Source organism: Pan troglodytes, chromosome 15 (genome assembly GCF_028858775.2).
Source record: "Pan troglodytes isolate AG18354 chromosome 15, NHGRI_mPanTro3-v2.0_pri, whole genome shotgun sequence".
NCBI classification, from domain to species: domain Eukaryota; kingdom Metazoa; phylum Chordata; class Mammalia; order Primates; family Hominidae; genus Pan; species Pan troglodytes.
In genome coordinates this window covers 28,722,361-28,749,919 of record NC_072413.2, presented here as the reverse complement: position 1 = coordinate 28,749,919, position 27,559 = coordinate 28,722,361, and the positions used below count along the sequence as shown (strand labels likewise).

The following is a 27,559-nucleotide window of genomic DNA, read 5'->3' as shown; positions in this document are numbered from 1 at the left end:
TTTGAGTGACCAGGGGGCCCGTAGGATATCAGATCCTTATTGAATCTAACTGATGACCCTTTCATGACCAATGAACAATGCAACTCACTTGTTTTAACCAACTATGTAAAGAACAATCTTTAGCCAATGCAGAGTGCTAGTTTTCAATGCTTAATTAACACAAACACCATAATTCTCCCTTTCTGACACACACATTTCTGAGTTTCCCCTGCTCAATGAACTACCTGTGAATTTTTCACTTGCAGATGTTTCCTTGCTTGGCAAGAAATATTTACCTCTTAATGTGTTTAGCTTAAATATTTTCATTTTTTTTGATAGCAAAGTATGGGGATATAGATCATATCACATTTGAATCAAGAAAGTCCTGTCTGGCTGTAGTTTGGAGAATGGCTTGAAGAATGAATCAGTGGATTCCAGGAGACAAGTTAGTTTACTGCAGTAGTCCAGGCCAGCATGATAATGGCTTACTCCAGAATGATGGTGGTGGAGACAGAGAGTGATGGACAGATTTGAGAGATATCCAGCAGATGAATTCACAGGACTTGGTAGTGGATTGGATATGGGGGTTGAGAAGTATCACAAATGACCTGTGGGCTTGAAAGGATGTTGATGTCAGTCAACAAAGTAGGGAATCCTAAAAGAGGTCCAGACAGAGAGTGGGGAAAGGGAAGATTAAGAGTTTAATGTTGCTTTGCTTATTACCTTCCAAATTGTTTGTATGGGAATCAGAAGCTTTAAAAAGAAGAATTGTAAACAGAAATAGTTTTTATGTGTACCATATTTCAGAGTCATTAGAGCTACAGTTTTTCTAATATATAAATACTCTTGGTTTATTTGTTATGTATCTCACTAGATTTTCTTTGGGCAATCCTATTGGCATTTTCCATTTATAACAATTGCAGTCATTTCAAATTGCATTTTAAAGGAAGTTATGTATAAAGGTGTTGTGCAGTTTGCTATAGATCATTTATGCAGAGTGGAGCATAGTGAGTTCAATTCAAAAATAAGGCCAAAAAGCAAAGTCTTCCTTACACTGGTGCATCGCAATGTATGAATTTGGTATGGATGAACGTAACTGTCGAAATCAAATACAGGCATGGGGAAATATTACCTATTGCTCACTTAGCATTGATTTTTAGTAGCAGCAGGTTTAGCTAAAAATCTGTGGTCAATGGACTGTGACAACTAAATAGTCTCTTTCATTTCCAAGGGAGGAGAAGAAACCCTGAATATTTTCTGGAAATAGTTTTCTTTTATTATTAAAGCAATATGCTTTCAATATAGAAAAACATAGAAAACAACATTTTTGATTCTGGAATATCTCTGTTTTTTTTTTTCAGATACATGCCAGCAAGGCTTTTTGCTTGCTTGTTTTTTTTTGTTTTTTTTTTTTTTTAAGATATACGGGGAATAGGAAACACAAAAAATTTAAACAGAATCTCTAGTCCTAGCTGTGACCCACAATTCCAGTTGTTTTTTAAAAAATTAATTCTCAACTAGATTATCTACACCACCAGAATATAACTAGATTAAGAGTAAAATAACATGCTTAAATATGTTATATCCCTCCCTCAATATATCACTGATCTTTTAGAGATAGGATCTTGCTCTGTTGCCCAGGCTCGAGTGCAGTGGTGTGATCATAGCTCTTTGCAACCTCTGCCTCCCGGATTCCAGCAATTCTCCTGCCTCAGCCTCCAGAGAAGCTGGAATTACAGGCATGCACCATGATGCTGGGCTACTTTTTGTATTTTTAGTAGAGATGGGGTTTCATGATGTTGGCCAGGCTGGTCTTGAACTCCTGACCTCAAGTGATCTGCCCGCCTTGGCCTCCCAAAGTGCTGGGATTACAGGTGTGAGACACTGTGCCTGGCCTTGAACTCATGTTCTTTTGAGGGAGAATGAGCTACCTTGTCTGTGGAAGGACCAAAGGTCATTCTGTGATGTTTCAGCAGAGTTTGGGGAGAGAAGTGTGTTGAGACCTATGGTGGAAAGCCCTGGGAACTACGGGCCTCTTGTTGACCACACCCCTGCATTCCAGCCTGGGCAACAGAGCAAGACTCTGTCTCAAAAAAAAAAAAAAGGCTCATGCCTGTAATCTTAACTTACCTTATATAGTTGGCACTCTGTATCTGCAGGTTTCACATCTGTGGATACGACCAATTGTGGATCAAAAATATTTGGAAAAAAAAAACAATAAAAATAACACAATAAAAAATAATATAAAATTTAAAAACAATAAGTAAAAACAACTATTTGCTTAGCATTTCCATTGTATTAGGTATTGTAAGTAACCTAGAGATGATTTAAAGTATATGAGAGGATGTGTATAGGTCATATAAAAATAATATGAATTTTAATGTGAGGCACTTGAGCATTTGAGGATTTTGGTGTCCATGGGGTTTCTGGAACCAATTCCCTAGAATATAGAGTATGACTGTAATCCCTTTTTCCTGAGAGGGGGAATCTGATGGCTCGAAATGACCCTGGAACTATCCCGAAGTCAGGCATTAGTTTATTGAAGTAACTAGGCACTGTCCAATTTGCAACTAGTAGTCAATTGACTTTTATGCAGCAAATCCAATACCAGTTGTTGGGGGCCACAGTTAATATGTTTTTTGCCCTAAACACCCATATGGCGCTTTAAATAATATTGTAACATTTTGGGGCCACTTGTCAAGAATGGTCTGGTGCCATGCAATAAATATGTGTATCAAAACCATTAGGCCTATCTGAAGCAAAATAATTTGTGGTGCAGTCTGTAGTGTGTCTTACTTGAGAGTAAAAGTGAGATTACTTTAAAAGTGAGATTACTTCCAAATACACAGCTTTAGTTTCCTAGTTTTCTTTAACATTTTACATCTGTGCAATTTGGTTATGAAATCTAGCTATCACAATAGGTCCTCAAGTATTTGGTGGAGACAGGAACCTCCCTTTCCTAATACAATGTAGCAGGGCATTTTAGATTTCTGGGTTTCTGGCCTGTTGTGGTATTTGCCATCTAAAGTTCTTTAATTATTAGTTGAGTTCAATTACCCACTAAACCAATGCTTTATTACAAAGAACTGGTACCAAGAGAAGCTGGGTGGCTTCCAAAGGAAAATGTCTACAAATCCAATAGTCAGAGTGGTTTTGGCTTAGCCAGTTCATACATAAATTGGAACTGAGTAACTAGAAATGTAAAAAACAACATTGAATAAAGCTTCGTAGGTAACATAAAGATAGACTTAAGACCAGCAAAAGAAGAAATTACTAGGAAAATAGAGCCAAAGAATGTATATTAAAGTGGGCAGTCGCTGGTCTTGTTCAATGGCTTTTGGGTGGAGGCTATTGACATAACAGGTTCAAAGATTTTGGTTCAAAGATTTTGGGCAAAGCCATCTCCTGAAGACTGTCTACTTTTGTAGGGTTTCTGAGAATCTTTAGCTTGAGATTGCTGGTTGGGAGAGTCTTTTAGTGATTCATGGATGATTATTCCCTTTTTCATTGAGAGACGTGAATCTAAGAATCAGTCCTTTGAAGTTTTACTGCTATGTTAGAACATGATGGAGTCTTTACTTTGGAGTTTAAGGGCTGTCTTTCTCTCATGTTTCTTCTAGGAATTAGGTCTCTAAGTTTTATGTTATGCAAGGATTGTCTAGGAAAATGTTGAAGAAGGGCTGCTCACAAATGTTGATGATAAGATTGAGTATATTGCATAAATCTCTTTCAGTATTTAGTTATGCCTGCTTGCAATAGTGTGTAGCATTAGAGATGATATTTTTAGATTCATGGAACAATATATCAATAATTTGTAAGGAGACAGTCAGTGAATTCAAGGAGTTGATTTCATTGTCATTAAAGCCAATAAAAATACTTTAGGTCATGAAAGTTCAAATGTCTTAAGAACTATCCTAATTTGAACTGCAGAATTCCATTTATTCTTTCTGCTTTTCTAAAAGATTGGGAGTAATATGGACTGTGAAGTTTATAAGTAAGTAACAGAGCTTTGCAAAATTATTTAATATGAGTCCTAGTAAAATAGGCTGTCCTGTCACTTGAGATAAATGTTAGCATTCCCCCAAGTTGGGAACACAAAATCAAGTAATTTTTTGCTACTCTAAGAGCCACAACTCTCTGGTAAGGATTATTTCAATCCATCCCTAATATGTAAAGAATGACCAGAAGATATTCAAAACCCATTTCAGGAAGTTGTATGAAAATCATTTGGAGATGTCCGTAGAGAATAGGGGTTTGGGCTCTTGCATGTTCTATTTTTTTAGAACTATACCAGGATTGTGATAGTGACAAATAACTTATGCATCACTGGCATACTCAGAATTTTATTGATATTTTTCCCACTACTGTTAATTGAGTATAGCAGGCAATTTTGTCCTAATCATGCTGGGCAATTTAACATAAAAATTTTATAAAGTTTAGTTTTAGAACTTCTGGTGCCACCAGGGGATCATCCTGAGAGTTATCTTTGATCTCTTCAATGGATTCATCATTTTTTTTTTTGTTTACAGGGTTGAATTAGAGTCCAACATATTTATTTTTTAATTTTATTTTTAAAGAGCAGTTTTAGGTTCACAGTAAAATTGAGAGGAAGTACAGCAATTTTCCATATACTCCTGCCTGCACATATGCATAGCCTCCCCCATCATCAACATCCATCACCAAAGAGTACATTTGTTGCAATTGATGAACCTACATTGTCACATCATAATCATTCGAAGTCCATATTTTACCTTAGAGTTCACATTCTATGGGTTTGGACAAATGTATAGTGACATATAGTCATCATTAAAGTATCATACAGACTATTTTCACTGCCCTAAAAAGACTCTGTGCTTCACCTACTCATCCCTTCGCCCCAGCCCTGGCAGCAACTGATCGTTTTACTGTTGCCATAGTTTTGCCTTTTCCAGAATGTCATATAATTGGAATCATGCAGTATGTAGTCTTTTCAGATTGACCTCTTTCACTTAGTAATATGCATATCTTTTGTAAGAAGCTTCCTGCATATCTTTTGTAGTTTGATACCTCATTTATTTTTATTGTTGAATAGTATTTTATCTTCTGAATGTACCACAGTTTGTTTACCCATTTATCTACTTGAAAGACATCTTGGTTGCTTCCAAGTTTTGACAGTTATGAATATATCTGCCATAAAGATCCATGTGTAAGTTTTGTATGAACATAAATTTTCAACTCCTCTGGGCAGATATCAAGGAGTGCAATTGCTGCATGGTATGGTAAGAGTATGTTTAGTTTTATAAGAAACTGCCAAACTGTCTTCCAAAGTAGGCTGTACCATTTTGCATTCCTACCGGCAATGGATGAGCATTCCTGTTGCTCCATATCCCCACTAGCATTTGGTGGTGTCAGTATCCTAGATATTGGCCGTTCTAATAGGTGTGTAGTGGTATCTCATTGTTGCTTTAATTTGCATTTCCCTAATGAAATATGATGTGGAGCCTCTTTTCATATGCTTATTTGACATCTATATGTCTTTTTTTTCTTTTTTTTTTTTTTTTTTTTGAGATGGAGTCTCACTCTGTCTCCCAGGCTGGAGTGCAGTGGTGCGATATCAGCTCACTGCAACCTCCGACTCCCTGGTTCAAGCTGTTCTCCTGCCTCAGCCTCCCGAGTAGCTGGGATTACAGGCACGCACCACAATGCCCAGCTAATTTTTTTTGTGTTTTTAGTAGAGACGGGGTTTCACCATGTTGGCTAGGATGGTCTCGATCTCCTGATGTCGTGATCTGCCTCCCTCAGCCTCCCAAAGTGTTAGGATTACAGGCGTGAGCCACTGTGTCCGGCTTGATATCTATACATCTTTTTTGGTGATATGTCTGTTTGGGTATTTGGTTGATTTTAAAATTGGGTTATTTATTTTCTTATTGTTGAGTTTTAAGAGTTATTTTTACATTTTAGATAACAATTCTTTATCATATGTGTCTCTTGCAAATATTTTCTCCTAGCTTGTGGCTTGTCTTTTCACGCTCTTGACCTTGTCTTTTGCAGAACAGAAGTTTTTAATTTTAATGAATTAACGTATCAATGCTTTCTTTCATGAATCTTGCCTTTGGTGTTGTATCTAAAGAGTCATCACTATACCCAAGGTCATCTAGCTGTTCTAAACATTCATTTTTTTTGCATGTGGATGTCCAGTTGTTTCAGCATCATTTGTTGAGAAAATTGTCTTTTCTCTATTTTGTTGCTACTGCTCCTTTGTCAAAACTCAGTAGACTATATTTATGTGGGTCTATTTCTGGGCTCTCTATTATATATCACTGTGTGTCTATATCCACAACATAAATTGCTGGGATTTTGATTGGGATTGCCTTGAATCTATAGATCAAGTTGGGAAGAACTAACATCTTGACAATATTGAGTTTTCCTACCCATGAACATGGACTATCTCTCAATTTATTTAGTTCTTTGATTTTGTTCATCAGAGTTATATAGTTTTCCTCATATAGATCTGTACATTTTTTTTAGGTTTATACCTAATTGTTTCATTTTTGGGAAATGTTAATGTAAATAGTATTGTGTTTTTATTTCAAATTCCATTTATTCATTGCTGGTACACAAGGGTATACCAAAGTTGCTGAATAGCACAGTTGCTGGATACTTTTGCATAGTGCCCTTTCAGGAACTGGAGGCTTGAGTCAAATGTATTTCTACACGGAATGCTTTTGGGTGAGTCTCCAAAAAAACCTTCTCCCACATCTACTGCTTTTATCAACAACTGGGTTACCTATGAAATTTAGGGTCCTTAAGTTACTCTTAGGGTCTTCCCATTTTATTGTTTGCATAAGTTTTTTTGCATATAAGGTTCTCACAAAATGTGAACCAACTGCTATAGATTTGGGAGCTCTGGAGTTTATGTTCCTAAAATCATACCAAATTCTTCTATAAATTTCTATCTGTATTAGTCCATTTTCACACTGCTATAAAGATACTGCCTGAGACAGGGTAATTTATAAACAAAAGAGGTTTAATTGACTCACAGTTCTGCATGGCTGGGGAGGCCTCAGGAAACATACGATCATGGCAGAAGGCAAAAGGGAAGCAAGGCACATCTTACATGGTGGCAGGCGAAAGAGAAGAGCAAAGTGGGAACTACCAAACACTTTTAAAACCATCAGCTCTCATGAGAACTCACTCACTAACCCAAGAACAGCATGGAGGAAACCATCCCAATGATCCAATTGCCTCCCACCTTGTCCCTCCCTCCACACCTGGGGATTACAATTGGAGAAGAGATTTGGGTGGGGACACAGAGCCAAACCATATCACTCCCTATCTTATCTAGACTCTGGGAATTCTTTAACAGTGACGCTACACTTAAATGATACCAGAACTTATATTCAACCATTAGGGGTTTTTCTGTTCTGCAGGATGTTTAATTTTAAGAGTTAATTTAGCTTTGGGTGCTACTGGGTGGCTAGAAAGGAAGGGAGGCAGATCAGGAGGAATTATAGGAACAGAAGGAAATGTAGAAGCATAAGATGGATAAGAATAGTAAAGGTTATTCACTTCAAATCAAGATTTGGGGTATCTTGAAGAGAGCTAGTTTTAATTTTTTCAAGTTTTTATTTTCTCTTGGCCAAAGAATCTCTAATAAAGCAATTTTGCCATCTGAATTTCTTTGGCATACTTCCTCATGTCAATAAAACCATGCAGACCACTGGTACTGTTTTTTTTTTTTTGTTCTATGATACCCTTCAAATGAATAATTTTGTTTATATCTAAGCTCACCAACATGGCTACTATAAACTCTATATTGTGAAATTATGTTACTTGGAAAGATAAGCAGAAGAATTTGAGATGTGGCATAAATACACATGAGAAGGAGGAGTCCAGCTCAGGGTACGTAGGGACATAGATTTAGACAGAGACTAAGCTATGGGGGTCTGGGAACAGTCTGCTCATGCACTTTGTGAATTGGATCTCTAGCCTAATGGTTGTGCCATCTCCAGCTGCAAACTCAACTTATTTGTAGTTCCCAGTGGATGAAAAGATTTACAGAGGAAATGTCTCTCAGAGCCAGAATCTCAGGGACAACTCAGGACAGAGGAAAGGTCTCATGATGTTTTGATAATTGACCCAGGACAGAGTTTGCCCAAAAGACACCAGTCTGAGGAGAAACCTTTTGAAAATCTCCATTTCCAGAATGGCTCAATGGTCTTATCACCGGCCTGTCATTGGGAAGTTCTCTTCCCAATGAACTTCCTCTCACAGATGCACAACAAGGATAAAAAATAAGGGCAGATAGAATTAAATAGTAATATTGTTAGTAATGGTCAGGTTTTCACTAAGGATAAAAGTTTTGTAAATCTTATCAGATAATAAAATAATTCCTAAAAAAGACTTTTGTATTTTAGGAGTCAAAATAAACTCATCATGTGGGGAGGTTAAAAAATAAAATAAAATGAATTGAAGCTCAGACCTAAAGTAGACTTACCTCACTACTATTGTCATGGAGATATCTGAGGAAGAGTTTCAAGTGGCCTTTGAGGAACACTCTGTTCTTTGTGGAGAGCCTTAAGCCACTGCAGGGAGCAGGTCTTGGTCATACACTGGGGGAAACTCCAAGACTGCTGAATGCTAGCTTCCTGAAAATACCATCAAAATACCCTGCTGATAAAACAAAGCCAAGCTTATTGTTTACCGCAGTATGAGAGATCACTACCTTGACAATCTTAGTGACATCTCTGAGAAGGAAGAGTAACAGTAGCATATTTATGAAGTTTTGAGAATTTGAGTTAAAATTCATCTTATAATGCTTAAGATTAGGCAGATTCATGATATGATAGTTTCGAATGTGAGGGTTTCAAATCAAATCTTAAAGAGTAAACTGTCATTTGAGGAGCTTAAGCTATCGATTATCTTGAGAAATGGGTATTTACTCTAATAACGGTAACTTGAGTAGTCTAGTGGTCAGATAAATGAAATTTTGGGAAGTTCCTGAAACAAGAAATGGTTATTGGAATTTTAATCTTTCTTGGCAAGAACTTCCTACAATAGTAAATTTATGTTAATGCAGACAGTTGAATAGTAACATCATGTTGTAGACAGTTAGTTGTGGAGATGGTTTCAGTTGTCAATACTTCCCCCCAACATACACACATTTTATTTCCTGTTGAAACTTTGGAAATTTAGGTTCAGGAGCCATATGAAATGTTGCATCAGTTTGCAAAGTTCTTTCTGTTTGCGGTGACACTTTTTCGCTTAGTTGACTTAGAATTTGCTTTATTCTGTTGTCAGTTGGGATTTATTTTGTAAAATGAAATTAAAATGCCAACAGAGAATTTAAAGTGCATAATGGCCTCTAAAAACGAGAACATTTAGCCACAATCAACATAACTTTTTCCATTTTAAGTCATGGTCAAAATTGGAAAGAAAAATTTACAAGTATGATTTCTTTTTTTTTCCTCCCAGCAGGCATTATTAAATATAGAAAGCTTAAAATTTCAGAAACAGTCTATGTTAACATGATTTAAATAAAATCTTCTGTTAAGATCATTTAAAAAAATAGAAATCTGGGGTAATCTTAGTGCTATATTTTCATTGTACACTTTTAAAAAATATTCTTTTGCCACATTCAAAATCAGTTAAAAAATTGCAGAGCATACTTATTTTTTGCTTCCAGATGATTTGTTGAAAATAACATCTTTTGATTTTAAAAGCAAAGAAATTCTTATTATAACATTTTAGAAAATTTAGAAAAGTACAAATAAGAAAGGAAAATTTGTACAAATTACTACTTTCTAGAGACAGTCACTGTATTCATTTTCTAGGCTGTGTGATAAATCAACACAAACTTAGCAGCTTAAAACAACAGCACACGTTGATTATTTCACAGTTTCTGCAGGTCAGAATTCCTGGGACACTATAACTGAATAATTCTGTGCTTCTAGATCGCACCAGGCTGCAGTCAACGTGTTGACTGTGTTGTGTTATTATCTGGAGGCTTGTCTAGGAAAAAATATGCTTCCAAACTCATTCAGGTTGTTGGCAGAATTCACTTCTCCGCAGCTGTGTGACTGAGGGCTCTGTTTTCTTACTGACCACTGGCAGGGAAGGCCACAGTTCCTTGCCACATGACAGCTTGAATTTTCAAGCCAGTATAATAATCTCTCTCCAGTCTGCATCCATCACCTTGCCATATTCTATTGGTTAGAAGTAAGTCATCAGTTCTGTCTTCACTCAAGGGTAGGGGATTATACAAGGGCCTGACTCGTCGAAGGTCAGTTTCTGGTGTTCACCAGAGTCACTTTATTTTTCATGGGGAGATGTACCTTTCCATGCTTTTTCCATGATTGCATAAATGCAGTATATTATAAATATAGTATAATTTTTTTATTTTGTCAACATTCTTTAAAAATGTGTTTTTAAATTTAATATATGTATATATAGTACATACATATAGCACATGCATATATGCTATAATTATAATAATGCTATAATTTGTAATAAAATGTATACTAATTTATAGTAGCAAAATTTATAATAGAAAAACTGCATCAAATCTGAATGCCCAATAAGAGGAGACTGCTTATGTAACTTTTAATTTTAAATTTCCTCTTACTGTAGATTAAGATTATTTGTAGTTTTTAACTATTATATATAATTCTTCATAAAAATTTGCATATAAATCCTTGTGTATTTTTTTTTTATAAAGGCCTTTAGGATAAAAACCTGTAGTAACAAAATTACTAGGTCAAATGGCAAGACGTCTTAAAGGCTTTGAACTTATAGTCCCAAATTAACTACTGGAATGGCGGTACCAATTTAAATTCCTCCCACTCTTCAACATTTTATTAGAGGAGTTTGATTAGAGAAGAAATAGTATCTAGTTTTAATTTTTCTTTCTTTCCCTATAAATGAGCAAGACATTTTCCATATGATTTCATCCTTATTTATATTTATTCTTTAAAGATTACTGTGCATTTGCTAATTTTTCTACTGGTATGTAGTAATATTTTATGAAGAAAAAAATTAAGAGATGTGAGAAGCATTTAAGTTTTGTGTGTTGCAAGTGTAAATCCTTCAAAATAAGCGTTAAAATATATAGATAATATCAGTGAATACTAGCACCATATAACATTGCCCACTGAAACACTAAAAAGTACAAAAGTTCACAACATATTGTAAGGGAAATTCATCAAGAATCTGCTCTGTTATCTTGGAGGTACCAGACATACCATATGCTGTGTCTAGGAGTTGCTATGGCAACTACTTTTAAAATTTAAGAACAGAGTAAATTGTTGCCTAAAATCTCCATAACTTAGTGAGTCAATTAAGATCTTGTCAGAGCCCTGCATTCCTTTCACTACCTGGTAATGCTTTATTTCTTGCATGTAATGTCTCTGGGTCAGAGAAGAATGTGTTTATTTCTAGCTATTTAAGATCCTGGAGAGGATGCTGTTCATTTAGTATTTTTATGATTAGTTAATGGATCATTGTTAAGGGAGATCTCAAGAAATAGCCACACAGAAGATGGGTAGATTTGAGCTTGAAAGTGTAAAGTTGAGAGAAGTTTTTAGAGCCATGACCTCATATAAAGACATGGAAGTAGAGAGACACGGCCACAATCTTTTGGAGTTAGAAGGACTGGAATGAGAAGCTACATTTCTTGCCTCCCATTGTATCACCACACTGTAGTATTTTCACAGTTTTGTCACTTTTTAGAAAATTAAGTTATATTTTTATCCAGGTGATACATTAACCCATCAATGCCCCCAAAGTGAACTCAAAGTTTTATAATAAAATGATCAGTTTCTGGCCCTTTCTCACCTCCTGCCAACCTTAATTTATCAAATTTTGACATTTACCATTTTATCATAATGGTAATGTAACCACACAATGGGTTCTCCTTGCCTGCCACCTAGACTGACAGGGGAATTGCAATACAGAAAGAGTTTAATTTACGCAAGCTGGCAGTATGGGAGACTGGAGTTTTATTATTACTCAAATCAGTCTTCCTGAAAACTCGGGATGGGGGTTTTTGAGGATAATTTTGTGGGTAGGGTCCAGTGAGTTGGGAGTGGTGCTTGGTTTGATCAGAGATGAAATCACAGGGAGTCAAAGCTGTCCTCTCGTATTGAGCCAGTTCCTGGGTGGGGACCATAAGACCAGATGAGCCAGTTTATTGATCTGGGTGGTGCCAGCTGATCCATCAAGTGCAGGGGCTGCAAAATATCTCAAGCACTGTTCTTAGGTTTTACAATAGTGATGTTATCCCCCAGGAACATTTTGGGATGTCAGAGTCTTGCAGCCTTCAGCTGCATGACTTCTAAGCCATAATTTCTAATCTTGTGGCTCATCTGTTAGTTCTACAAAGGCAGTCTAGTCCCCAGGTAGGAAGGGAGTTTGTTTTGGGAAAGGGTTGTTAATCGTTTTTGTTTCAAAGTTAAACTATAAGCTAAGTTCCTCCCCAAATTAGTTCGGCCTATGCCCAGGAATGAACAAGGGCAGCTTAGAGGTTAGAAGCAAGATAAAGTTGGTTAGGTTAGGTCTCTTACACTGTAATAATTTTCTCAGTTATAATTATGCAACAGTGATTTCAGTAATAGGGGTTTTAAATATTTTATGCTCTCCTCTGCCCTCTTCTCTCTCATATTCTGAAAAAATATATATATATTAGTGTTTAATTCAATAATCAAATTTGTGAAATCATGATCTTGTAAAATATTTTTGACTGTAGAAGCAAGTAGATTCCTTTCTCATGCAACTTTTTGTTTTCCCTGGAGTTAATACTTGTCTCTTTTAAAATTTTCTAATTTCTATGTACTTTTCACTATATTTTTTGGTCATATAGTATCATTTTAAAAAAAAATAGTCAAACACAATTTTAAGCACTATGACATTTTAAGCTCTTACCCTGAGACATTCCTTCTGAAGCCATTGTTCTTCCTCTTGCTTCCAGTTGGACTAGTTGCTTTCCCGGCTGCTACATAGCTGTCAATCTGGATTTCCCTTCATTGTCCTCATGTGTTGAAGTTCCTGCTTTTTGAAATCCATGTCTTGCTCTTTCTCCCTCATGTTGCTGAAGTACATCCTCCAGTAGCTTCCTAGAAAACAGCATATGAGAGACCAAAATATTTGTAAATTCTTGCATATTTGAATGGATTTAATCTTACATTTGGCTGATAGTTTGAATAAGTATACAATTATAAGTTAAAAATAATTTTCCTTCAGAATTTTGAAGGCCTTGCTGCACTATTTTCTAGTATTCATATGCTACTGAAGAGCATTCTCTTTACCCTGGTGTTCTGCAATTTCATGACGATACCTTAGTGTGGCTCTTCTTCATTCATTATGGGGGTCCTCTTCTCTAGATATTTATGTTTTTCAGTTCTGAGAACATTTCTTGTGTTATATCTTTGAGAATTTCCTCCCCTTGTTTTTCTTTGTTCCCCCTGTAATACTTTATTGAAGATTTACCCAAACTGATTTTCCTACCCTACAATTAAAAATTAAAAATTTGGCTTAATTCCTAAGAAATCCTTCTCTGAATATTCTCTGACTTCCCTCTTTTCATACCCTTCTATTCTTCTATTCTTTTTTCATGAATATACAACCTTCTTTTATTTTTTTTAAATTCTCTGTGTTGACTTCTTTTTTTTAATTTTTTAAATTTATTTTTATTTATTTATTTTTATTATTATACTTTAAGTTTTAGGGTACATGTGCACATTGTGCAGGTTAGTTACATATGTATACATGTGCCATGCTGGTGCGCTGCACCCACTAACTCGTCATCTAGCATTAGGTATATCTCCCAATGCTATCCCTCCCCCCTCCCCCCACCCCACAACAGTCCCCAGAGTATGATGTTCCCCTTCCTGTGTCCATGTGATCTCATTGTTCAATTCCCACCTATGAGTGAGAATATGCAGTGTTTGGTTTTTTGTTCTTGTGATAGTTTACTGAGAATGATGATTTCCAATTTCATCCATGTCCCTACAAAGGACATGAACTCATCATTTTTTATGGCTGCATAGTATTCCATGGTGTATATGTGCCACATTTTCTTAATCCAGTCTATCATTGCTGGACATTTGGGTTGGTTCCAAGTCTTTGCTATTGTGAATAATGCCGCAATAAACATACGTGTTCATGTGTCTTTATAGTAGCATGATTTATAGTCCTTTGGGTATATACCCAGTAAAGGGATGGCTGGGTCAAATGGTATTTCTAGTTCTAGATCCCTGAGGAATCGCCACACTGACTTCCACACTGGTTGAACTAGTTTACAGTCCCACCAACAGTGTGAAAGTGTCCCTATTTCTCCACATCCTCTCCAGCACCTGTTGTTTCCTGACTTTTTAATGATTGCCATTCTAACTGGTGTGAGATGGTATCTGATTGTGGTTTTGATTTGCATTTCTCTGATGGCCAGTGATGATGAACATTTTTTCATGTGTTTTTTGGCTGCATAAATGTCTTCTTTTGAGAAGTGTCTGTTCATGTCCTTCGCTCACTTTTTGATGGGCTGTTTGTTTTTTTCTTGTAAATTTCTTGGAGTTCATTGTAGATTCTGGATATTAGCCCTTTGTCAGATGAGTAGGTTGCAAAAATTTTCTCCCATTTTGTAGGTTGCCTGTTCACTCTGATGGTAGTTTCTTTTGCTGTGCAGAAGCTCTTTAGTTTAATTAGATCCCATTTGTCAATTATGTCTTTTGTTGCCATTGCTTTTGGTGTTTTAGACATGAAGTCCTTGCCCATGCCTATGTCCTGAATGGTAATGCCTAGGTTTTCTTCTAGGGTTTTTGGTCTAACATTTAAGTATTTAATCCATCTTGAATTGATTTTTGTATAAGGTGTAAGGAAGGGATCCAGTTTCAGCTTTCTACATATGGCCAGCCAGTTTTCCCAGCACCATTTATTAAATAGGGAATCCTTTCCCCATTGCTTGTTTTTCTCAGGTTTGTCAAAGATCAGATAGTTGTAGATATGCGGCGTTATTTCTGAGGGCTCTGTTCTGTTCCATTGATCTATATCTCTGTTTTGGTACCAGTACCGTGCTGTTTTGGTTACTGTAGCCTTGTAGTATAGTTTGAAGTCAGGTAGTGTGATGCCTCCAGCTTTGTTCTTTTGGCTTAGGATTGACTTGGCGATGCGGGCTCTTTTTTGGTTCCATATGTACTTTAGTTTTTTCCAATTCTGTGAAGAAAGTCATTGGTGGCTTGATGGGGATGGCATTGAATCTATAAATTACCTTGGGCAGTATGACCATTTTCACGATATTGATTCTTCCTACCCATGAGCATGGAATGTTCTTCCATTTGTTTGTATCCTCTTTTATTTCCTTGAGCAGTGGATTGTAGTTCTCCTTGAAGAGGTCCTTCACATCCCTTGTAAGTTGGATTCCTAGGTATTTTATTCTCTTTGAAGCAATTGTGAATGGGAGTTCACTCATGATTTGGCTCTCTGTTTGTCTGTTATTGGTGTATAAGAATGCTTGTGATTTTTGTACATTGCTTTTGTATCCTGAGACTTTGCTGAAGTTTCTTATCAGCTTGAGGAGATTTTGGGCTGAGACAATGGGGTTTTCTAGATATACAATCATGTCGTCTGCGAAGAGGGACAATTTGACTTCCTCTTTTCCTAATTGAATACCCTTTATTTCCTTCTCCTGCCTGATTGCTCTGGCCAGAACTTCCAACACTATGTTGAATAGGAGTGGTGAGAGAGGACATCCCTGTCTTGTGCCAGTTTTCAAAGGGAATGCTTCCAGTTTTTGCCCATTCAGTATGATATTGGCTGTGGGTTTGTCATAGATAGCTCTTATTATTTTGAAATACGTCCCATCAATACCTAATTTATTGAGAGTTTTTAGCATGAAGGGTTGTTGAATTTTGTCAAAGGCCTTTTCTGCATCTATTGAGATAATCATGTGGTTTTTGTCTTTGGCTCTGTTTATATGCTGGATTACATTTATTGATTTGCATATATTGAACCAGCCTTGCATCCCAGGGATGAAGCCCACTTGATCATGGTGGATAAGCTTTTTGATGTGCTGCTGGATTCGTTTTGCCAGTATTTTATTGAGGATTTTTGCATCAATGTTCATCAAGGATATTGGTCTAAAATTCTCTTTTTTGGTTGTGTCTCTGCCCGGCTTTGGTATCAGAATGATGCTGGCCTCATAAAATGAGTTAGGGAGGATTCCCTCTTTTTCTATTGATTGGAATAGTTTCAGAAGGAATGGTACCAGTTCCTCCTTGTACCTCTGGTAGAATTCGGCTGTGAATCCATCTGGTCCTGGACTCTTTTTGGTTGGGAAGCTATTGATTATTGCCACAATTTCAGATCCTGTTATTGGTCTATTCAGAGATTCAACTTCTTCCTGGTTTAGTCTTGGGAGAGTGTATGTGTCCAGGAATTTATCCATTTCTTCTAAATTTTCTAGTTTATTTGCGTAGAGGTGTTTGTAGTATTCTCTGATGGTAGTTTGTATTTCTGTGGGATCGGTGGTGATATCCCCTTTATCATTTTTTATTGCGTCTATTTGATTCTTCTTTCTTTTTTTCTTTATTAGTCTTGCTAGCAGTCTATCAATTTTGTTGATCCTTTCAAAAAACCAGCTCCTGGATTCATTAATTTTTTGAAGGGTTTTTTTGTGTCTCTATTTCCTTCAGTTCTGCTCTGATTTTAGTTATTTCTTGCCTTCTGCCAGCTTTTGAATGTGTTTGCTCTTGCTTTTCTAGTTCTTTTAATTGTGATGTTAGGGTGTCAATTTTGGATCTTTCCTGCTTTCTCTTGTGGGCATTTAGTGCTATAAATTTCCCTCTACATACTGCTTTGAATGTGTCCCAGAGATTCTGGTATGTTGTGTCTTTGTTCTCGTTGGTTTCAAAGAACATCTTTATTTCTGCCTTCATTTCATTATGTACCCAGTAGTCACTCAGGAGCAGGTTGTTCAGTTTCCATGTAGTTGAGTGGTTTTCAGTGAGATTCTTAATCCTGAGTTCTAGTTTGATTGCACTGTGGTCTGAGAGATAGTTCATTATAATCTCTGTTCTTTTACATTTGCTGAGGAGAGCCTTACTTCCAACTATGTGGTCAATTTTGGAATAGGTGTGGTGTGGTGCTGAAAAAAATGTATATTCTGTTGATTTGGGGTGAAGAGTTCTGTAGATGTCTATTAGGTCCGCTTGGTGCAGAGCAGAGTTCAATTCCTGGGTATCCTTGTTGACTTTCTGTCTCATTGATCTGTCTAATGTTGACAGTGGCGTGTTCAAGTCTCCCATTATTAATGTGTGGGAGTCTAAGTCTCTTTATAGGTCACTCAGGACTTGCTTTATAAATCTGGGTGCTCCTGTATTGGGTGCATATATATTTAGGATAGTTAGCTCTTCTTGTTGAATTGATCCCTTTACCAGTATGTAATGGCCTTCTTTGTCTCTTTTGATCTTTGTTGGTTTAAAGTCTGTTTTATCAGAGACTAGGATTGCAACCCCTGCCTTTTTTTGTTTTCCATTTGCTTGGTAGATCTTCCTCCATCCTTTTATTTTGAGCCTATGTGTGTCTCTGCACGTGAGATGGGTTTCCTGAATACAGCACACTGATGGGTCTTGACTCTCTATCCAATTTGCCAGTCTGTGTCTTTTAATTGGAGCATTTAGTCCATTTACATTTAAAGTCAATATTGTTATGTGTGAATTTGATCCTGTCATTATGATGTTAGCTGGTTATTTTGCTCGTTAGTTGATGCAGTTTCTTCCTAGTCTCGATGGTCTTTACATTTTGGCATGATTTTGCAGCGGCTGGTACCGGTTGTTTCTTTCCATATTTAGTGCTTCCTTCAGGAGCTCTTTTAGGGCAGGCCTGGTGGTGACAAAATCTCTCAGCATTTGCTTGTCTGTAAAGCATTTTATTTCTCCTTCACTGATGAAGCTTAGTTTGGCTGGATATGAAATTCTGGGTTGAAAATTCTTTTCTTTAAGAATGTTGAATATTGGCCCCCACTCTCTTCTGGCTTGTAGGGTTTCTGCTGAGAGATCCGCTGTTAGTCTGATGGGCTTCCCTTTGAGGGTGACCCGACCTTTCTCTCTGGCTGCCCTTAACATTTTTTCCTTCATTTCAACTTTGGTGAATCTGACAATTATGTGTCTTGGAGTTGCTCTTCTCGAGGAGTATCTTTGTGGCGTTCTCTGTATTTCCTGAATCTGAACGTTGGCCTGCCTTGCTAGATTGGGGAAGTTCTCCTGGATAATATCCTGCAGAGTGTTTTCCAACTTGGTTCCATTCTCCCCATCACTTTCAGGTACACCAATCAGATGTAGATTTGGTCTTTTCACATAGTCCCATATTTCTTGGAGGCTGTGCTCGTTTCTTTTTATTCTTTTTTCTCTAAACTTCCCTTCTCGCTTCATTTCATTCATTTCATCTTCCGTTGCTGATACCCTTTCTTCCAGTTGATCGCATCGGCTCCTGAGGCTTCTACATTCTTCACGTAGTTCTCGAGCCTTGGTCTTCAGCTCCATCAGCTCCTTTAAGCACTTCTCTGTATCGGTTATTCTAGTTATACATTCTTCTAAATTTTTTTCAAAGTTTTCAACTTCTTTGCCTTTGGTTTGAATGTCCTCCCGTAGCTCAGAGTAATTTGATCGTCTGAAGCCTTCTTCTCTCAGCTCGTCAAAGTCATTCTCCGTCCAGCTTTGTTCCGTTGCTGGTGAGGAACTGCGTTCCTTTGGAGGAGGAGAGGCACTGTGCTTTTTAGAGTTTCCAGTTTTTCTGTTCTGTTTTTTCCCCATCTTTGTGGTTTTATCTACTTTTGGTCTTTGATGATGGTGATGTACAGATGGGTTTTTGGTGTGGATGTCCTTTCTGTTTGTTAGTTTTCCTTCTAACAGACAGGACCCTCAGCTGCAGGTCTGTTGGAGTACCCTGCCCTGTGAGGTGTCAGTGTGCCCCTGCTGGGGGGGTGCCTCCCAGTTAGGCTGCTCAGGGGTCAGGGGTCAGGGACCCACTTGAGGAGGCAGTCTGCCCATTCTCGATCTCCAGCTGTGTGCTGGGAGAACCACTGCTCTCTTCAAAGCTGTCAGACAGGGACATTTAAGTCTGCAGAGGTTACTGCTGTCTTTTTGTTGGTCTGTGCCCTGCCCCCAGAGGTGGAGCCTACAGAGGCAGGCAGGCCTCCTTGAGCTGTGGTGGGCTCCACCCAGTTCGAGCTTCCCGGCTGCTTTGTTTACCTAATCAAGCCTGGGCAATGGCGGGCGCCCCTCCCCCAGCCTCGCTGCCGCCTTGCAGTTTGATCTCAGACTGCTGTGCTAGCAATCAGCGAGACTCCGTGGGTGTAGGACCCTCCGAGCCAGGTGCGGGACATAATCTCGTGGTGCGCCGTTTTTTAAGCCCGTCGGAAAAGCGCAATATTCGGGTGGGAGTGACCCGATTTTCCAGGTGCCGTCCGTCACCCCTTTCTTTGACTCGGAAAGGGAACTCCCTGACCCCTTGCGCTTCCGGAGTGAGGCAATGCCTCGGCCTGCTTCGGCTCGCGCAAGGTGAGTGCACCCACTGACCTGCGCCCACTGTCTGGCACTCCCTAGTGAGATGAACCTGGTACCTCAGATGGAAATGCAGAAATCACCCGTCTTCCGCGTCGCTCACGCTGGGAGCTGTAGACCGGAGCTGTTCGTATTCGGCCATCTTGGCTCCTGGATCTCTGTGTCAACCTTCTTTTATTTTTAAAAGATATTCACTGTAAGTTTTTAAAGGAGTTCTTTTTTCTTTGGCTATAAGTTATGTGCATTGTCTCTCTTTGCCTCAAATTCTTTTTTTTATCATTAGAAACTTCAAATATACTTCTTAAAGATAAAAATTATACAATTATGAGATTTAAGTTAATCTACCATATTTAATATTATGACAGACAAATTCTAAGGTACTGAAATATGTTCAAGAAAGTTCTTTATAAAGTTACTAAATGGCGGTGATTATGCATTTTGCTTTTTAATTTCCCACAATACATACATGTAAATAAAACTTTTAGAGTGCTTATAAATGTAGAAAACTATTGTATCAGAAATTGCTTAGTCAATTTTCTAGTAACTTGTACTCTCCGTGTATCATCTAGTTTTTTAAATCTTTCTCTAGGTCTCTTACTAAAGCTTCCTGTTCAAAGTCTGGCTGAGAATTTTTGCTGCTTCTTTCCCTACCTCCTCATTTCCGAAGGTAATTCCCTGGTCAATCTCTCTTTCTAATAAATTATATATATAATATCTAATGAAAAGGTCAAGGCAAGCCAGGTAACAAATCTTCATATAATTGCACATGAAAAGGAATATTTCTTATAGGAGTCATTGTAATAGAACCTTGTTAGGGTACTTTTAAATATAGAAATACGTGTCTTCAGTAAGTCTGGGGAATGAACAGATTGATTGTGGCTTATATCACACAAAACGGGAAAACTTATAGTGCAAATTTTATTTTTTTATTTTTGGCGCAGTGAAATTCTAATAAAAAACCAAAGTATTGTAAAATAATATGTTCCTACACTGGTAATCAAAGAATAGTTTATGGTAGTGGCCATCACTTCTGATTTGTTTTTCTAGCACTTGAAATTAACAGTTTGAATCTTATCTTTAACAGGATTAAATTTAACAACAAATATTTTGAAACTGGTTATTTAGTCCTTTGATTGTTATTTTAAAACTTTCTAGAGGCGCGGTGGCTCATGCCTGTAATCCCAGGACTTTGGGAGGCCAAGGCAGGCAGATCACGAGGTCAGGAGCTCGAGACCATCCTGGCTAACATGGTGAAACCCCATCTCTACTAAAAATACAAAAAATTAGCTGGGCGTGGTGGCGGGCGCCTGTAGTCCTAGCTACACGGGAGGCTGAGGCAGGAGAATGGCACGAACCCAGGAGGCGGAGCTTGCAGTGAGCCGAGATTGTGCCACTGTACTCTAGCCTGGGCGACAGTGTGAGACTCCGTCTCAAAAAAAAAAAAGAAAGCAGAGACCAATTTCCCTTTTCTGTCATTAGTTGTTTTGGTATGTTTACAACTGACTCCTTTGTAAATGTGTGATGTTAAGGGTTTGGTTTTATTTTGAACTCTATTTAAAAATTGAACTGCATTAGTCTTTACTACTTTTTTTTGGTTTGATCAATGCAAAAGCTTCACCTTTCCCAGTTGTAGCTGATCTCTGTCGTTCATTGCTTCTCCTTACCTTTCCAAGGAGGTACCTTTCTAGCTTCTCTGTTGAACATTTCCTAAATAAAGTGTGGATGAAAAGCAATAGAGGAGGGAAATACAGAAAATTATAAGGCTGAAATAGAAACTGGCCACAGCAGAGATTAAAGGTAGGTAAGCATGTATTCGGTATATACCCATATACTCAGATACACTGTGGCCCTTCTGGATCTTGGAAAATCTTGAGCAGAGCATATTTATAACAGGATCCAAGTATATTTGCTTTTCTAAGCAAGTAATCTTAGGCTATGGACTATTCATAGTGTAGTTAGTTGGGTTATTTTAAGCAAATGTTTTCACCTTCTCCATGCACTCTGCACTTGTCATTTGTCAAATGGGGGTAATGTCTACCTTAGCACACTGTTTTGAGGATTGCAATTAGCTAATGGATTTGAAAGTACTGTAGCAAGTTAAAAATGTTCTACAAAGACAAGGCATTTAACATATTCTTCAAAGGCTCTGTGCTGTTCTGATGGGTGGAAGGGGAGTTTCTTGGGCACCCTGCAAGGCCAAGATCAGTGATAGTTTCCCACAGAGATCACTGGGTGTGGTTGTCTAGGTAATGTGAAATTGCATATGCCTTTACCCAAGACCTGGGACCCCTAAGGCTATAGGCAAGTATATTATTTCTTTGTCTTGTTTTTTCTTGATTTCAGAGATGTACTGATATGGTTCTCAAAATGTGGGGAAAAGAGGATACTATATGATTGAGTATAAGAGTCGTCCTTCATTCCTGAACCCACCACTTACTATTCCTCTTCCCTTTTACCATCTTCTTTTGAAATGATATTTCTTCTATGTGATCAAACCTATGAAAATGCTTTTAGTCTAGGATGGAATGCCCGGGTTCAACAATCACAGAAAAGCATTGTGTTAAGATACTTTCTGCAGCAAGTTATAAAAACAAAACAAAACAAAACAAAAACCCCAAACAAACAAACAAAAAAACTTTGACTCATTGTATGATCAGCAGCTCACAAAGATCATCGAGGACCCAGGTCCCTTTTTCTTCCTGCTTTGCTGTCCTCAAATATGGTTTCTTACAGCGGCTGATGTCAAAGAAAACCAGAGGTGGACAGTTAAGTAGTTAAAGAAGTAAAGGCAGATTTTACTCAGAAATTATTGTGATAGGGGAAAGAGACCTCAGAATAGAAATGGGCTCAATTCTGAATTCAACAAGGAAAGAGGGGGATTCATAGCTAAGGAACAGGGCTGGGGTGGGTGGAAAATTATTTAGAGAAGAGGCCAATTCTTTGCTAAACTGGCCTAATAGGATTGTTGCTGAAGGCAGGCCAGGGTGTTCAGATATTACCTGAGGGAAGTTGGGTGATGAATAATTTGGTTGGATATTGAGGATGATCAGATATTGGGGGTTGGGGGAGGATTCTGGCTGAAATGACTTCTCAGGACTCCTACTAAAACTGGACTCTCCAAGGACAGAGACAGAAGCCCAAGGTTGTACCTAGTAGAGGGTTCAAAGGAGCCTGACTAAAGTTTGGTCAAGGAGAGAATCTTTGTCATTGGCTTCATATTTACAAGATATATAGTATATATAGCTGCAATAGTTCCAATTTTCCTATCCAGACCCAATAACTTCCAGGGGAATGTGAGCTACTGTCTCTTCCTTGAAACTATTTTTAAAGGAAAAAGGGCTTTTCCAGAAGCTCCCACTTCTCTCATATTTAATGGCTGTACTGAGTCACGTGCCAATTTTAAACCAGTAATTGAAACGAGAAATGGGTTACCATGATTAACTTAGACATATCATCTTGCTAAGTCAACCACAATGACCAGCACTAGAAGAATACTTTTTGTTTAACTTTGAATTAGATATCTTATAACTTTTCTGTACTGGATTCAAAATTTTCTTTTGATTGCTAGATCTAGTAAAACTCTACAATTACACTCACAATGATAATGTGCATTCAGATGTAACACAATAGGCAGTTGACTCCCATTCTCCTTATACCCATCATTCACAAATTGGGTGGGCTAAATTCTTGTCTTTTGAGCATGGAGGAAGAATGTAAGGTGTGAGAAGGAACAATATTGGGTGGAGATATCCAGGCAGCTCTTGGGAATTGGAGGCAAAAACAGACCCCTACATTCTCAGTATTCTTTCTACTTAATCTCTTTAGATCAGGTTGATAAAGTATATACCAACCAATCGGGTGTTCCTGGAATCACTGCCACTCTTTTGTCATTCTAGCTAGCTACAGGGCTCCAAATTATCTCCACTTAAAATTAAGGTAGAGTAGAAAACCACAACAATTTGATGACAAAATACTGCTAGAACCAAGTGGGCTTGGAATGCATAGCCAGATTCATAGGAATTTCTGTTTGGCTTGGTAGGCAGTAGCCACTCCTGGTCTATTTATTTCACAATAATGCATGTGCATTTTACATGATTATATTTTCAGATTTTATTTATTGAATCTTATTAGAATTTTACTGCATTTGTTCTCTGGTCTTCATACAGGCAGTATGGCACAGTGGGGAGAAACCATGCTGAAGCATAGTTGTTTCCCTAACTTGAGGATATTACTGATATCTTCTATTTGTCTCAGAAATTCTGAACCAGGTGAGAGAAGAGGAGGTAGTAGGGCAGAAGAAAGAGAATAAATAGCATGACAGAAATGCACAGAAGTTATGGGACGTTGTTCTGGGGAGATTTTCACAGAGAGAAAAAGACTTTCTTTTAAATATTCTTTCCAAATAATCACAGTTAGTAATAAAGAAACCATAACTGACCATGGCTAAAATATTGAGAGTAAGAAAACTTTTACCAAGTGATGAAATACAGTTTATGTATCGTATTAGTCAGAACTAATAAGACATATATGGATATATAGGAAGAGATTTACTCTGAGGGACCGGCTCACACAATTATGGAGGCTAAGTCTACAATCTGTTGTCTGGAAGTTGGAGAACCAGAAAAGCTGGTGGTGTCATTGTAACTCCAGCCCAAAGGCCTAAGAACCAGAAGAATCAATGGTGTAAGTCTCAGTCTGCATCTGAAGGCCTGAGAACCAGGAGCGCCAATGTCTGAGGGCAGGAGAAGGTGGGTGTCCCAGCTCAAGAAGAGAGAGCAAATTCACTCTTCCTCTGCCTTTTTGTTCTGTTCAGGCCCTTCCTGGGTTAGCTGATGCTCACCTACATTGATGAGGACAATCTTTGTTTAGTTTGCTGATTCAATTGCTCATCTCTTCTGGAAACACCTTCACAGACTCACCAGAAATAATGTTTTACCAGCCATCTGGGCATCTGTTAGCCCAGTCAAGTTGACACTTAAAATTAACCACCACAGGTATGATATGAATAAACTAGCTGGCATAAGCCATTAAACAGAAAAGCAACTGAGTAACAACGACATTAACTAAAGTGCCGTCATGGGTTAACACAACAAAATGTTCTTAATTCTCTTCATACTTATTTTCAACCTTAGCGAAATATGTGGTTTTTACACTGCTGCAGAACAAATAGAACAGAACTTATGGTACATAATTTATGTAAGTGATTTTATGTGTGTTTTTTTAAGAGTTTTAAAATAATTCTTTAAAAATAGCTCCATTGAGACATAATTTACATACCATGAAATTCACCCATTGTAAGTGTACAATTCAATGATTTTTTAGCAACTTTATAGAGTTTTGGGTAAATTTCACTGTGATTCAATTTTAGAACATTTTTCTCACCCCAAGAAGTTTTCTTATGCTCATTTGCAGTCAGTACCCACCCCCCCACCCGGCTCCAGGCAGCCATTTATCTGCTCCCAGTCTCTATAAATTTGCCTTTCCTGGAAATTTCATATAAATGGAACTGTACAATTTGCAGTTTTTTTATTTTTGACTTCTTTCACTTAGCATACTGTTTTAGGGGTTCAACCAAGTTGTAGTGTGTATCAAAAGCTCATTCCTTTTCATTGCGCAATAGCATTTCATTGTATGGATACGCTTATCCCATTGGTTTTTTCCATTCATGTCAACGGACGTTTGTATTGCTTCCAATTTTTGGCTATTATAAATAATGCTATGGACATTTCTGTACAAGTTTTGTGTCAATGTATGTTTTCATTTCTTTTGGGTATATGCCTAGGAGTGGCATTGCTAGGTCATCTGGTAGCCCTAGGTTTAACTTTTTAAAAGCTGCCAAACTGTTTTTCAAACGGCTGTAACATTTCACATTCTTTCCAGCAATGTGTGAGGGTTCCAATTTCTTCATATTATCATCAATATCTAGTATTGTCACTCTTTTTGATTGGTCATTTTAATGTGTGGGTATGCCATTTTGCTGTGATTTTAATTTGTATTTCCCTAATGACTAATAACATTGAGAACGTTGTCATTTGCCTATTATCCATTTTTTTCAGACACATGATTGGCATATACTTTCTCCTAGTCTGTAATTTGTCTTTTTATTTTTCTTATTGGTAACTTTTGAAAGTAAAATGTTTTAATTTTGCTGAAGCCCAATTTGTCATTTTTTTTTCTTTTCTGGATCATGCTTTTAGTGTCATATCTAAGAATTTTCCCCGTATATCCAGGAGTTTCTCCTATGGTTTCTTTTAGAAGTTTTATAACTTTTGCTCTTCCAATTAGGTATTTGATCTGTTTCAAGGAAATTTTTGTGTAAGGTGTAAGGTAAGGGTCTAAAGTCGTTTTGTTGCATGTGGCATCTATTTGCCCTAGTAACATTTTTTGAAAAAAATCATAGTACCCATAATGACTCAATTGACCATAAATGTCAGGATTTATTTCTGACTCTGAATTCTTTTCCACTGATTTATATATTTGCCTTTATACCTATCACACTGTTGTCATTATCGTAGTTTTATATTAAGTTTTGAAGTTGAGTAGTATACATTCTCTAAATTTGTTCTTTTTAAAAATTATTTTGGCTACTTTGGGTTCTTTGAATTTTTATATGAATTTTAGGATCAGCTTGTCAATTTTTACAAAAATGACTGCTGGGATCTTGACTGGGATTGCATTGAATCCACAGAACAATTTGGGTTATGTTACTATATTAACAATATTGAAGCTTCCAGTTTATGAACATGGAATGTAACTTTATTTAGATCTTTAATTTCTTTCAGTCTGTTTTACAATTTTCAGAGTATAAGTTTTCCACTTCTTTTGTTAAACTTATTACTAAATATTTTATTTTTATTGATTTTATTGGGAATGAAATCATTTCTTAATTTTACTTTTGGTGTTTGTTGCTATTACATAGAACTAAAATAGTTGATTTTTGCATATTGATCTCATATCCTGTGGCCTTTTAAATTTATTTATTAGTTTTAGTAGACATTTATGTGGCCAACAAACATATGAAAAAAGCTCAACATAACTGATCATTAGAGAAATGAGGATCAAAACCACAATGAGATACCATCTCATGCCAGTCAGAATGATAATTATTAAAAAGTCAAGAAACAACAGATGTTGGTGAGGCTGTAGAGAAATAGGAACGCTTTTACACTATTGGTGGGAACGTAAATTAGTTCAACCATTGTGGAAGACAGTGTGGTGATTCCTCAAAGAGCTAGAACCAGAAATACCATTTGACCCAGCAATCCCCTTACTGGGTATAACTCAAAGGAATATAAATCATTCTGTTATAAATATACATGTATGTGTATGTTCACTGCAGCACTATTCACAAGTTCAAAGACATGAAATCGACCCAAATGCTCATCAATGATAAAGTGGATAGAGAAAATGTGGTATATATACACCATGGAATACTATGCAGCCATAAAAAGGAATGAGATCATGTCCTTTGCAGGGACATGGATAGAGCTGGAAGCCATTATCCTCAGCAAACTAACGCAGGAACAGAAAACCAAACACCGCATGTTCTCACTTGTAAGTGGGGGCTGACAAATAAGAACACATGGACACAGGGAGGGGAACAACACACATTGGGGCCTGTTGGGGGTGGGGGGCGGGGAGAGGCAGAGCATCAGGAAAAATATGCTTACCAAGCTTAATACCTAGGTGATGGGTTGAGAGGTACAGCAAACCACCATGGCACACATTTACCTATGTAACAAACCTGCATATGTATCTTGGAATGTAAAATAAAATAAAAAAATAGATCCTTTAGGATCATATAATTTGTGCATAAAAACAGTTTTACTTCTTTCTTTTCAATCTGTGTTTTTTTTCTTTCTTTTTAAAATCGAATCTATATTATTTACTTGCTTTTTCTTGCCTGACTGCACTGGCTAGAACCTACTGTATCATGTTGCATAGGAATGGGAAGAGTAGCTATCTCATCTATTTCCTGATCTTGGGGGGAAAAGCATTCAGTTTTTACCATTAAGTGTGATGTTTGTAGGTTTTTCATAGATGTCTTTTTT

At 37.3% G+C, this 27,559-nt stretch overlaps 1 long non-coding RNA gene across 1 annotated transcript; it reads right to left on the bottom strand.

Annotated features, from left to right (window-relative positions):
• Positions 1-331: 331 nt before the first annotated feature.
• Positions 332-27,559, bottom strand: LOC107968305 (uncharacterized). Its single transcript, XR_001709403.3, has 5 exons — positions 27,517-27,559; positions 12,877-13,067; positions 8,456-8,631; positions 2,110-2,147; positions 332-594 (listed from the first exon to the last, which is right to left on the bottom strand). It is a non-coding gene; the product is annotated as an uncharacterized LOC107968305 (long non-coding RNA).